The sequence below is a fragment of the Triticum aestivum genome, chromosome 6D (assembly GCF_018294505.1).
Source record: "Triticum aestivum cultivar Chinese Spring chromosome 6D, IWGSC CS RefSeq v2.1, whole genome shotgun sequence".
Taxonomy (NCBI): domain Eukaryota; kingdom Viridiplantae; phylum Streptophyta; class Magnoliopsida; order Poales; family Poaceae; genus Triticum; species Triticum aestivum.
In genome coordinates, this window is record NC_057811.1 from 478,456,162 (window position 1) to 478,469,575 (window position 13,414).

General features: G+C 46.8%; 1 pseudogene; it reads left to right on the forward strand.

Annotated features, from left to right (window-relative positions):
* Positions 1–680: 680 nt before the first annotated feature.
* Positions 681–1,910, forward strand: LOC123142152 (pectate lyase 1-like; annotated as a pseudogene).
* Positions 1,911–13,414: the final 11,504 nt, after the last annotated feature.

Here is a 13,414-nt window from a genome sequence, read left to right on the forward strand (position 1 = left end):
CTCTACAAGCCACGTCAAGTTTAGTGTAAATCATTGTGAATTGTTAGGGCATGTACAAAGGTATTGACTCAGCTGTCTATAAGAGACTCCACGTAGCTATTTTCATGACGTGGACGAGAGAGAAGGTAGAAAACGGCCTAGCCCGTCGATAAAAATACAGACGGTCTGTTACCTCGTAAATCGCTGCTTACCAACATTGAGTTTCCATTGTACGAAGGGTGCCGCTAGTACACCGTTTTCGATCACCCACGTTCTTGGCTCGTGAGGATCGTGTGCTAAATAAAGACCGCCGGTTACTACAGTTGTATAGACACCTCTAATGACAACTCTACTGTACGGGATGCATGTGTTGTCGTCTACAAGTGGGGATGCATGTGCTGTCGTCTACAAGTGATATGACAGAGCTTTACAGACAGCAGCCGTCTAAACCTTTGTACATGCCCTTAAATACTAGAGTTGGATGTCGGTTCCATTGATTAAACAACAACAGTTTCTTTTTCCTTTAAAAGCAAACAACTGAAACATCTGCAATCCATTAATAATATACCACAGTAACAATACTTAACAAAGCGTTGGTTACTCTCGGAACCGCCACCCTCCTTTAGAATGCTGCAGAAAATTTGAAAAGAACCTCATTCTCAATCCTCCTACTCCTCTCTACAAAGCACGGCACGTCAAGCATGGCACCCAAGTAATTAATCATGTCCGTCACCCTCCTCTTCTTTCTCCACCGAGCTGCCACCGCGAACCTCCGGCACGAGAACGTCATCGACCGGTGCTGGCGTGACCAAAGCAACTGGGACATCGACCGGCAGCGGCTCGCCGTGTGCTCCGTCGGCTTCGCCAGGAAGATGCAGCAGAACCGCGGCCGCGGGGTGACCGCGTACACGGTCACCGACCCAAGCGACGACCCTGTGCGGCCCAAGCCCGGCACGCTGCGGTACGACGCGACGGTGCTGCCAGGGAGGGTCTGGATCACCTTCCAGCCGGGCAACATGCACATCAGGCTGGCGCAACCGCTCTTCGTCAAGAGCTTCACCGTGATTGACGGCCGGGGCGCCGACGTGCATGTCGCGGGAGGCGCCGGCATCGTGCTCTATGAGGTGAGCAACGTGGTCATCCACGGGCTCCACGTGCACGGCGTTCGCGCGCAGCCTCCGGGGCAGGTCGTCCGGCCTGCCGGCGCCGTGCAGAACATGGACGCCAGCGACGGCGATGCCATCCGGCTGCTATCCAGCTCCAAGGTGTGGATCGACCACAACACGCTGGCACGGTGCGAGGACGGCCTCCTCGACGTGACACTCGGGTCAACGGACGTGACCGTCTCCAACAACTGGTTCCACGACCACGACAAGGTCATGCTGCTGGGCCACAACGACCAGCACGTCGCCGACCGCCGGATGCGCGTCACCGTGGCGTTCAACCGCTTCGGCCCCAACGTGAACCAGCGCATGCCGAGGATCAGGCATGGCTACGCCCATGTCGTCAACAACTTCTATGACGGGTGGAGAGAATATGCCATTGGAGGAAGCATGGGGCCGACTGTCAAGAGCCAGGGTAACCTGTTCATCGCCTCCACGCCGGATAGCGCCAATGTTGGTACCTGTTTTATTTTTTGAAAACGATTTGAGAATTGTGGCGTTTGAGTTGCTAGAGCTCGCCTTTTGATCTTGGTATATTCTTTGCAGGTTACGAGAAGGATGCCGGTCGGACATGCCGCCGGGAAGGACTGGCATTGTCACTCTAGTGGGGACTCGTTTGAGAACGGCGCCGTCTTCAAGCAGACGGGCAGTAGGGTGCGGCCGAACTACAACAGGCACCAGGCCTTCTCGGTGGTGAGCGCTGGCAAGGTGAGATCGCTGACCAAGGACGCGGGTGCTCTGAGGTGCTTCCCCGGGGCCGCGTGCTGAACGGAGAGACTAAAGACATGCAATGGAGTGTGTTCTGAGGTGCGCTTTGGTACAACCCCAAAACGTATAAAGGTTAGGGCGGTCATTTGACACGCCTTATTAAAATACCCGCCCGTCGTACGCGCGCCCGCGTCGCCGCACGGCGCTATCGCATACGCCCGCCCGTCCGCGCCCACGCCCGGTGTATGCCCGCCCCGCTGCGTACGCCCGTGCGGTTCGAGTGATTAAAAAAACGATCGGGCGAACCCTATCTTCACGTCGCCTCAGCCGCCGCCTCTCGTGCCGCCGCCGCCATCTCCGGCAGTACCTGGCCGACGAAAAAAAAAACGTACGCGTTGTGCGCTACTGGACGCCGACAACCGCCTAGGTGGGGCAGACGGCGGCGCCGTCGTCAACTCGGCGTGCTGTTCGCCCTCGCGTTGTGCGTGACTAGACGCCGACAACCGCCTCGGTCGGGCAGACGCCTCCGCCGCCGTCAGCTCGTAGCTGTTCGCCGTCGAGCCTCCGGCGAATCCCAACACTATTCTCATGTCTGACGAAGGCAACGAGGTACGCGAGGCGCTGGCATAGTGATTTAAAAACGGATTTTAATTGCGAAGATGTTACGTGATGTTTGAATGGATCTTTGATTATATATGAACGTGTATAGATGGAGGCTGAAATAGGATATGACGGTGATGATGGCGGTAGCGAGGACGGATCATTGTCATTGGATGAAGATGAACATGACGACAAAAATTATATGAGTCTGGATGAGTCTTACAGTGGCAATGTAAGTGGTCTGCATGTTGTCAACCATATTAAATACAAGCATCTGCGATGACAATAACATGTTTGACTTTGCACAGGTAGGAGGGGATGATGACAATGAGGATATGGATGTAGATGATTCATATGCTGAAAGCGGAAGCCATGTAGGTTTAGATTTATGTAGGTTATTTTAAAGTGACATGAAAAACGCATCAAATCTTACATATCATATTTAAAATTTGCGCGGATGGAAGTGGAAGGGTACTATGAGTGGAATTTTTTCGATGATGCCAATGACGAAAACGATATCGATGCATCTTATAATGACAGCTTGAGCAAAGTAAGTAGTGCAAAGTGAATACATATGATAGTCCTTATACAACTACTTACTGACATATAAGGTTGTTTGTATTTTTTTAGGGAGAGGTTGGTGGCGCGTGCGAAAACGATGATGATGTCGATGGTGATGAGTGCAATTTTGACACTGGGTACGATGAATACCAGCAAGAATCACTGGACAGGCATTGGACGGTGATGTCCACGACGTTCAGGACAAACGAGAAGGCATATGATTTCTATAACAACTATGCGAAAAAGCGTGGCTTCAGCATTAGGAAGGACAACTTGAAATATTCAAAGGGTATCGACGCACATAGGCGCTTGAGGAGGTTTCTCTGTTCAAGGGCTGGGAAACGATAGGCCAAGTTTTGTACCATGGAAGGGAAGAAGCACAGGCTGAGAGCGGAGACTCGGTGCTATTGCCAGGCCCATCTAACTGTGAAGCTTGACAGAGAGCGCTCCATTTGGTATGTCAGCAGTTTCAGCGATGATCATAGTCACACTCTTGCTAGACCGGATGAAGTTATATATCTTCGATCCCATAATCAGATAAAGGAATACCAGAAGCTCGAGATCTTAACAATGGCAGGTGCTGGGCTAAAAAAACGTTGGATTTATGACAACTTCGTTAGTAGGTATGGATCATATGCACGGGCTGGTTTCGGGAGGAGGAAGCTTTATAACATGTGTTATAGGGAGAAAATGAAGTTGCTAGCAAAGGGTGATGCAGACACTGCGATTGGTATCATGATGACGAGAAACGAAAGGGATCCAAACTTTTCTTTGAGCACACTATTGACGCAGAAGGCAAGCTGAAGAACATGTTCTGGTGTGATTCTCAGTCACGTCGGGATTACCTTGACTTTGGTGATGTAATCGTCTTCGACAGCACTTACAAGATGAATAGGTACGGAATGCCATTCATACCTTTTGTTGGTCTAAACAATCATCGTTGCACCACTGTGTTCGGTTGTGCTGTTGTGTCAGATGAGACAGAGGATACATATGTTTGGGTGTTGCAGACCTTCTTGACAGCTCATTGTCAGAAGAAGCCGAGGTCTGTAATTACTGACGTAGACGCAACCATGATAAGGGCCGTCAGGAAGGTCCTTATTGACGTGTGGCATCGACTTTGTTCGTGGCATATAGAGAAAAACATGCAGAAACACCTCCACCACAAGTCCCTTAAGGAGTTCAGGTCTCTTATTTACTATGCTACTACACATGATGAGTTTGAGGCGAGATGGGCAGCTTTTAGAGCTAAATGAGAGTCGGGGAAAACTGAAACATGGTTGCGTAGGATGTACAGGAAGAAAAGGCTTTGGGCTGCGTCATATCTCACCGGTGGGTTCTTCCTTGGTATGCGGAGTAACCAGAGGAGCGAGAGTCTGAACTCTTGCCTTCATATGCATCTTGACTCTGGCATGACAATTGTTGATATGGTTGTGCATTATGAGAACTGCATTGTTCGGCTCCGTGAGAACGAGTCACACGACGACTGCATGTCCACACAGACACTCCCTGTACCAGTACTCGACGAGTTCAAATGCATTGAAAAAGCCGCTGCCCGTGACTTCACTGCGGTGAACTTTTACCTCTTGCGGAAAGAAATGAAGAAGGTAGCGGATCTTGAGATCATAGATAGACTCAGTGGAGCCGTCAGTAGGAGATTCATAGTGGCATGGAAAAATAACAGGCAACTGAGATTCAAAGTGGACTATATACCTAGTAATTCAGAAGAAACAGTGAAGTGCAGTTGTGATAGAATGAAACGTAAAGGTCTTCCATGCAAGCATGTTCTTTATGTTTTGGCCAGGTTGAACGTGAAGGACTTACCTAAGTGCTTAGTGCTGCGAAGATTCACCAAGAATTCTAGAGGTGGACTGCCCGTGAAACGCACTAGCGATCTCTTCGCATGGGGATGGGCAGGTAATGAGGAGAGAACTAAGTACAGTGAGTTGACTATTTTGTCTGCGGAAGCAAATCATGCGGCATGTCATAGAACATTCCTATTTGACAAACTGAAGGCTGCTCTAGAGGATGTGATAGCAAACAAGGACGTTGAGGAGGAAGATTATGTGAGATAGCATAGGGTTGCACATGACGATGCTTTTGTGCCGGATCAAGATCATGTTTTTGTTGGTGATCCATAGAAAATCAATACGAAAGGAGCACCGAAAGGGCAGAATAACAAAGGCCGTGGTAAGGAACCTGGCATGACTACAAACGGTAGACCTGAAGGTTTCGATGAGAAACCTCCTGTACGCCTATGCGGTTTATGCAGAATAAAAGGTCATTTCAAAAACAATTGTCCTTAGAATCCTAATTATGTGCACACCTTTTTATTAACGTTCTTTTCTTGTTTAGCTTATTCTTTACAAGATTTTGACATATATTATGATCTTTCTATGCAGGAACATGGCATGATGATCATAGCAAGGATTGTTTGAATAAGAAGAACAACTTCTGAATAGAGTTGACGATTTATTTGGTTGTATTAAAGAATAGTACTTATATATTTGTTTCGGTATATCGATATGGGAGACTTGTAATCGGTGTTTACTTATGTCATATTTGTTGGCACTATACTCATTGTTCTTAATATGATATGCGACATACACATTTTACGTTATAATAGATATTTCTTAGCGCTATAGGCATTGTTTTTAATACGATATATGATGTATACATTATTTTCGTAGAAATATATGATTTTGTGTATAAAACATGCATGTTGGGCGATCGGAGGCGTTGTACAGCCGCTGGTTGCTTTAATTTAAAATAAAAACGTTAACAGCCGCTGGGCCGCGAGTGGCGCCAGCGGGCGCAAAGGGGCGCTACGTACGAGGACGATTCTGGTGCCGCCGCAGATGGCGATCACGAGGCAGACGCCGCCCTCGGGCGCAGAGGGACGCAAGTGGGCCGACGGGGAATCAACCTCGGGGGCGGCACAGGCCAACCCTGGAGCGACGTGCGGCGCGGGCTGGCTGGCCAGATGACACGGCCCACGTGCGCCATCTCGCGCTGAACACATGGTGCCGTCTGAGCCGCACGAGGCGAGCACGTGAGGTGAGGCGCGGCGCGGGCGACGCTCGCCTCGTGCGGCACGGGAGACGCTCGCCTCTGATACGTCATCATCATATATCAACTGGGTATTTTATAGCCCCAACATCGGACATTCGCGCAAACACTCATTCAACACAAAATATAAATTAAATTTTAAAATCTCAAATGATTAAAATGAACTTTAAATAAATTTGTCAGGCTACATAATCTGGACATGTGAAAAATATTTGGAACTCACATAAAAAATAAAGCATCCACACACAATCCTCACTCATGAACACATAATGTTTCGAAAACCACGTAGAATTCTCGTATGAGATTTTTATTTTTGTTTCCTCTTCGCAAGTCGAATTACTTTGTTCTTTACTTCTGTAAGCTTATTTTCTGGGGACAAAATAATTCCAGCTATCATTCTTTCTCTCGAACTATTAATAGATTCCTGAAAAGGAATAAAAATAATTTTAATTTCATCACTTATATATAATATGAGTACTAATTTTTCATACTAAAAATGTACCCACCTGAGAAATAGCAGTTAGAAATTTTTCTCCGTCCCGTTATTGAAAACAGCGAAGGAGGAACAACCCACATGAGTTCCTGTGTTCGAAAATCATAAGTGCAATTTTCAAAGCACGTTAAGTAAGATAGCACTGAATCAATTAATGTATTTCGAAAGCACGTGCAACATGTAACTCACCCATCTTCTTGTTGAGGCATGTCGTACGGGACTATAGGCCATGCGGACACATCCGGGAACGACATAATTGCACTATCATTTGCATCTTGGATATCTCCTGCAAGTTGCTCTCTCTGACAAAAAAATACAAACACGTTGACTACATACGGTAAACAAATTATATGGTTAATTGTACACGTATGAATACGAAACTTACAAAATTTTCAACTAATTTCCTAGTAGCATCAGAGATATTTTCTTCCCCCTGAAAGAATCAAGAATTTGGAACTCTTTCTTTCCAGTGTGCATAACACATGTAATCCAATGGTTTTTATCCTTATTTAAAACAAAATAAGCCTATTTCACAACTTAAATATTGTTACTAAGCTCGCCTTTCACGAATGATAGTAATGAAAATACAATTTTGCAATACAAACGGTATCTTCGGTTTTGCAAAATATTCTGTCATGCATCTGTTGAGAGGTTCATTTGCATGTGCTAAACCTTCTGGATCATGTACCGACTTCCCTCGTCTTACTAACTTTGGGCGAGTGTTCAATAACCAGTAAGACCTATGTATGGGTACAAGATACCTGTCCTTGACGATACTTGAATCCGATATGTATGTCGCATAAGCGTCAATTACCTGAAATAGATGACTAAATTTAACATGGATGCAATATACTTAACACATGAAATAAGCATGACAATAAAAGTACATACATCACCAGATAACCATGCATGGTTAAGTATCTGGCAAACTCTTGCTGCAGAAAGTCCTTCATCTTTACCGTTGTTGAATATTTCATGGTTCTTATGTTTTGGTGAGTGCTCGTACGCTTTCACGTACTGCACAGCGGCACGCACCATATCATCCACAGAATGATCAAACTGAGGGGTTGTTTCATTAAACAGTTCTACAACACAAGTCAATAAAGTTATAGTACAAATTTGTAATATATAATTATCAAAAATATATTCATACCATGTTTAACTTACTCGCTTTCACGGAACGTTTCGCATGTTTTTCGTAGTCTTTTTAACATAAGGAGATTTCTGGCACTTTGACGCACTCCGCTTTCGCTTCCCTTGAATCACCTCCTTCTTCTCTTCTATCTCGCTATTACCATCTGACACGCCCTGTGACACTTCTTGCTTATTTTGTTGCACTTGCCATCTTGTTGCTTCTATTTCATCAGTTTTTAAAGATGATGCTTCTTTTTTTTCCGACTGCTCTGGGACATCTATAGGATCATCCTTCTCACCTTTATAGCTACTCAAGTGACCAGTACTGAGTTTGAACGAACCCCCTCCTTCAGAATCCAAATCATAATGCCCACTGCCATTTCGGCCATTAGGTGTGTGTATGTCATCATACTAAAATTCTTTTTTAGGATACTTGTTTTCATACCTGGACTCACTATTCTGTCCAAACAGATTTTCTTCCTTCTCTGCCATTGTGCCTGGTTTGTACCACACACCTGTTTTATTCATTTTCTCTAATAATCTCTGCAAAAGTAAGCCTAGTTACATGTAATATCTTTTTGTTAATTTATCGAGTTTAAAAGAGTGCATACCAGAATTGCTACATTTTTACCTTTGCGCATAACTCCGGCATACGAAACAATTCCTTACGAATTTCCTTCATATCATTCATAACCCGGTCAATAAAGGCTTTAGGTTAGCAGGGACCTCGGACACACAATCCACTTTTCTCTTTCTCGTAACGGATGACTTTCGACTACTATGTTTCTTACTGCTTTCAGCTTGTTCATCTGCAAGTTTTTTCATTCTATACTCTTTCGTAATGCAGTCATCTATCTGCAAAGTGAGTATGCAATGAAAACATGAGTACATAACATTTTCAATGGATAATCAACGTATTGTTAAATAAACATTACAATATTACCAATCCATGACCACGACCATTTTCCAGGTCGTACTTGTCTCGTTTCTCCGCTTTAGATTCAGTCCAGTTTTTCATTAGGGGAACTTGCAACAACAACGGATCAATTTTCGGGCCGTTGTTGGCTGCACCTTCTCCCAATATAAGTACTACAAAACAAATGACAAAATAAATTACGAACGCATAACATGAAGGAATACTAAATAGCATTAATTAATACCATACCTGGAGTAGGGCTAGGTTGCCACATGGCCATTGCCTCACACGGCCGTCCTGCTTGAGTTTACCAATCTCCGTCAAACAAGTTCGCAAAGTGAACACGTTAAAATTCAACGTGCTTATCCGCTTCACGTCATGCACCAACGCGTAGTACTCCTTTGGTATGGAGACAGCCGACATCGGTGCAATAATAGTCCCCAATAAAACAAGAACAGCCATCCGAAGAAACTCATTGTCGGCGGATTTATTCCTCAGATTTTTTGAATCAAGTCATCTATCATTATCTGACCATTTTTTTGTGAACGAACTGAATAGGAATATTCTTTGTTAACTCTTTTCCTTCCGTCGCAAGAATGCCAAAAACATCCTCACCTTCATTCTTAAACCCAAATATTGAAAACACGTCGTCCGGTCTAAGTGAAATAAGGCCTTTACTGCCACTATCTTCTTGTATCATGAATTTTTTGCTGTTTGGGTTATAACCTAATATCATAAAATGCAGCAAAAAATCTCTCATTTGTACTGACGGAATGATCAACATCTCTTGCAAGTTTGTTTCATAGAACCTAAATCGCTGAGCGGTTGTTAATTTCTCAACGAGACTTATCCACTTTTCTATGGAACATGGAATCACACCATCAATGTCCATACTGCATGTCAATTTTTTTCCTATTAATAAATATAATTACGCAATAGCACTAGAAGAAATTGTACAAGGCGGGAAAATGTGACCTTGATCCGAGCAACAGCCGCCGAACAACGGCTGTGGCGGAGGGAAAGTAGGCAGCCGAGCGTCGGCGATATGCACCGGCGGCCGTGGGGCGGCCTAACACCCAATGCGGCAACGTGCGCCGTTGACGGTCGACGGCGATGGACGGCGTTGCACGCACGGGGACGGCGTTGCACGCGTGGGGCGATCGTGGTAGGGCGACTTGGGGGCACGGGACGGCATACGGGGGCGAGTGGTGGGGTTGGGTAGGGTTTCGCCGTGCGTGGCGGTGTACGGCGATGGAGAGGAAAAACGTTTTCCAGCGCCGACAGGGCCAGGCCCGATACCGCCCGACCTATCCGTGCGACGGCGGCCACCGCCCAAACTGCTAATCTTTAGTCCCACATTGCTTCTCGCCATGCTTATTCACTTGTTTAAATACCGTCCTCTGCCTGCAATGTTAAGTCCCTGATTGTGGCGGTCTTACTTAAGTAGGTTATTATATATTATGCTCTGGCACTCCAAAATCATGGAGCGTCACAGCAATAATTTACATTAATCTTCTTAAGTAAATTCGTCCACACTACGGGATTTTTTATGTTTTTGTTTTTTATTTATTTTTTATGTTTCCATGAAACGTCAAAAAAAAATTCACACGCTACAGTGTGGCACACAAGCACGCCTCCAAAATTTTGATGCATTTCGACACTCGTTGCATTTACTACGATTTTCTCCGTGAAAATACCCAGAAAAGGTCTCTTGACGTGACGCAACTTCCGTTCGTACTCCGATTCCGTTGAAATTTGGCGTGGGAGACGGTGGGGGTCACTGACACGCGCATGCAAAAGTTGGGTGCGTTTCGTCCATGTTGACATGTAGTCGCAGTACAAACCTCAGGTATCGGTTTGGGAGGACATGCATCCACCAGGTGTTCCCTTTCGCAAAGCCATGAAACGTCGCCATTTTTTTTCACACGCAGTGTGCCACACAAGCACGCCTGCAAAATTTCGGTGCGTTTCGACACTCGATGCATTTACTATGATTTTCTCCGTGAAAATACCCAGAAAAGGTCTCCCGACGTGACGCAACTTCCGTTCGTACTCCGATTCTGTTGAAATTTGGCATGGGAGACAGTGGGGGTCCCTCACACGCGCATGCAAAAGTTGGGTGCGTTTCGTCCATGTTGACATGTAGTTGCAGTACAAACCTCAGGTATCGGTTTGGGTGGACATGCATCCACTAGGTGTTCCCTTTCGCAAAGCCATGAAACGTCGCCATTTTTTTCACACGCTACAGTGTGCCACACAAGCACGCCTGCAAAATTTCGGTGCGTTTCGACACTCGATGCATTTACTATGATTTTCTCCGTGAAAATACCCAGAAAAAGGTCTCCCGACGTGACGCAACTTCCGTCCGTACTCCGATTCCGTTGAAATTTGGCGTGGGAGACGGTGGGGGTCACTCACACGTGCATGCAAAAGTTGGGTGCGTTTCTTCCATGTTGAGATGTAGTCGCAGTACAAACCTCAGGTATCGGTTTGGGGGGACGGGCATCCACTAGGTGTTCCCTTTCGCAAAGCCATGAAACGTTGCCATTTTTTCACACGCTACAGTGTGCCACACAAGCACACCTGCAAAATTTCGCCGCGTTTCGACACTCGATGCATTTACTACGATTTTCCCCGTGAAATTCCCAAAAAAGGTCTCCCGACGTGACGCAACTTTCGTTCGTACTCCGATTCCATTGAAATTTGGCGTGGGAGACGGTGGGGGTCCCTCACACGCGCATGCAAAAGTTGGGTGCGTTTCGTCCATGTTGACATGTAGTCGCAGTACAAACCTTAGGTATCGGTTTGGGGGGACATGCATCCACTAGGTGTTCCCTTTCGCAAAGCGATGAAACGTCGCCATTTTTTAACACGCTACAGTGTGCCACACAAGCACGCCTGCAAAATTTTTGTGCGTTTCGACACTCGATGCATTTACTACGATTTTCTTCGTGAAAATACCCGGAAAAGGTCTCCCGACGTGACGCAACTTCCGTTCGTACTCCGATTCCATTGAAATTTGGCGTGGGAGACGGTGGGGGGTCACTCACACGCGCATGCAAAAGTTGGGTGCGTTTCGTCCATGTTGACATGTAGTCGCAGTACAAACCTCAGGTATCGGTTTGGGAGGACGGGCATCCACTAGGTGTTCCCTTTCGCATAGCCATGAAACGTCGCCATTGTTTTTCACGCGCTACAGTATGCCACACAAGCATGCCTGCAAAATTTTGCTGCGTTTCGACACTCAATGCATTTAATATGATTTTCCCCGTGAAATGTTGGAAATATGCCCTAGAGGCAATAATAAATTGGTTATTATTATATTTCCTTGTTCATGATAATCGTTTATTATCCATGCTAGAATTGTATTGATAGGAAACTCAGATACATGTGTGGATACATAGACAACACCATGTCCCTAGTAAGCCTCTAGTTGACTAGCTCGTTGATCAATAGATGGTTACGGTTTCCTGACCATGGACATTGGATGTCGTTGATAACGGGATCACATCATTAGGAGAATGATGTGATGGACAAGACCCAATCCTAAGCATAGCTCAAAGATCGTGTAGTTCGTTTGCTAGAGCTTTTCCAATGTCAAGTATCTTTTCCTTAGACCATGAGATCGTGCAACTCCCGGATACCGTAGGAGTACTTTGGGTGTGCCAAACGTCACAACGTAACTGGGTGACTATAAAGGTACACTACGGGTGTCTCCGAAAGTGTCTGTTGAGTTGGCACGGATCAAGACTGGGATTTGTCACTCCGTATGACGGAGAGGTATCTCTGGGCCCACTCGGTAATGCATCATCATAATGAGCTCAATGTGACTAAGGAGTTAGCCACGGGATCATGCATTACGGTACGAGTAAAGAGACTTGCCGGTAACAAGATTGAACAAGGTATTGGGATACCGACGATCGAATCTCGGGCAAGTAACATACCGATTGACAAAGGGAATTGTATACGGGATTGATTGAATCCTCGACATCGTGGTTCATCCGATGAGATCATCGTGGAACATGTGGGAGCCAACATGGGTATCCAGATCCCTCTGTTGGTTATTGACCGGAGAGGTGTCTCGGTCATGTCTGCATGTCTCCCGAACCCGTAGGGTCTACACACTTAAGGTTCGGTGACGCTAGGGTTGTAGAGATATGAGTATGCGGAAACCCAAAAGTTGTTCGGAGTCCCGGATGAGATCCCGGGCGTCACGAGGAGTTCCGGAATGGTCCGGAGGTGAAGAATTATATATAGGAAGTCAAGTTTCGGCCACCGGGAAAGTTTCGGGGGTCACCGGTATTGTATCGGGACCACCGGAAGGGTCCCGGGGGTCCACCGGGTGGGGCCACCTATCCCGGAGGGCACCATGGGCTGAAGTGGGAAGGGAACCAGCCCTTAGTGGGCTGGGGCACCCCCCATGGGCCTTCCCCCTGCGCCTAGGGTTGGAAACCCTAGGGTGGGGGGGCGCCCCACTTGCCTTGGGGGGCAAGTCTCCCCCTGGCCGCCACCTCCCCCATGAGATGGGATCCAGGCCGGCGCCCCCCCTCCCAGGGGGCCTATATATAGTGGGGGGAGGGAGGGCAGCAGCAGGACAGCCCATGGCGCCTCCCTCCTCCCCTGCAACACCTCTCCCTCTCGCAGAAGCTTGGCGAAGCCCTGCCGAGACCCCGCTACTTCCACCACCACGCCGTCGTGCTGCTGGATCTCCATCAACCTCTCCTCCCCCCTTGCTGGATCAAGAAGGAGGAGACGTCGCTGCTCCGTACGTGTGTTGAACGCGGAGGTGCC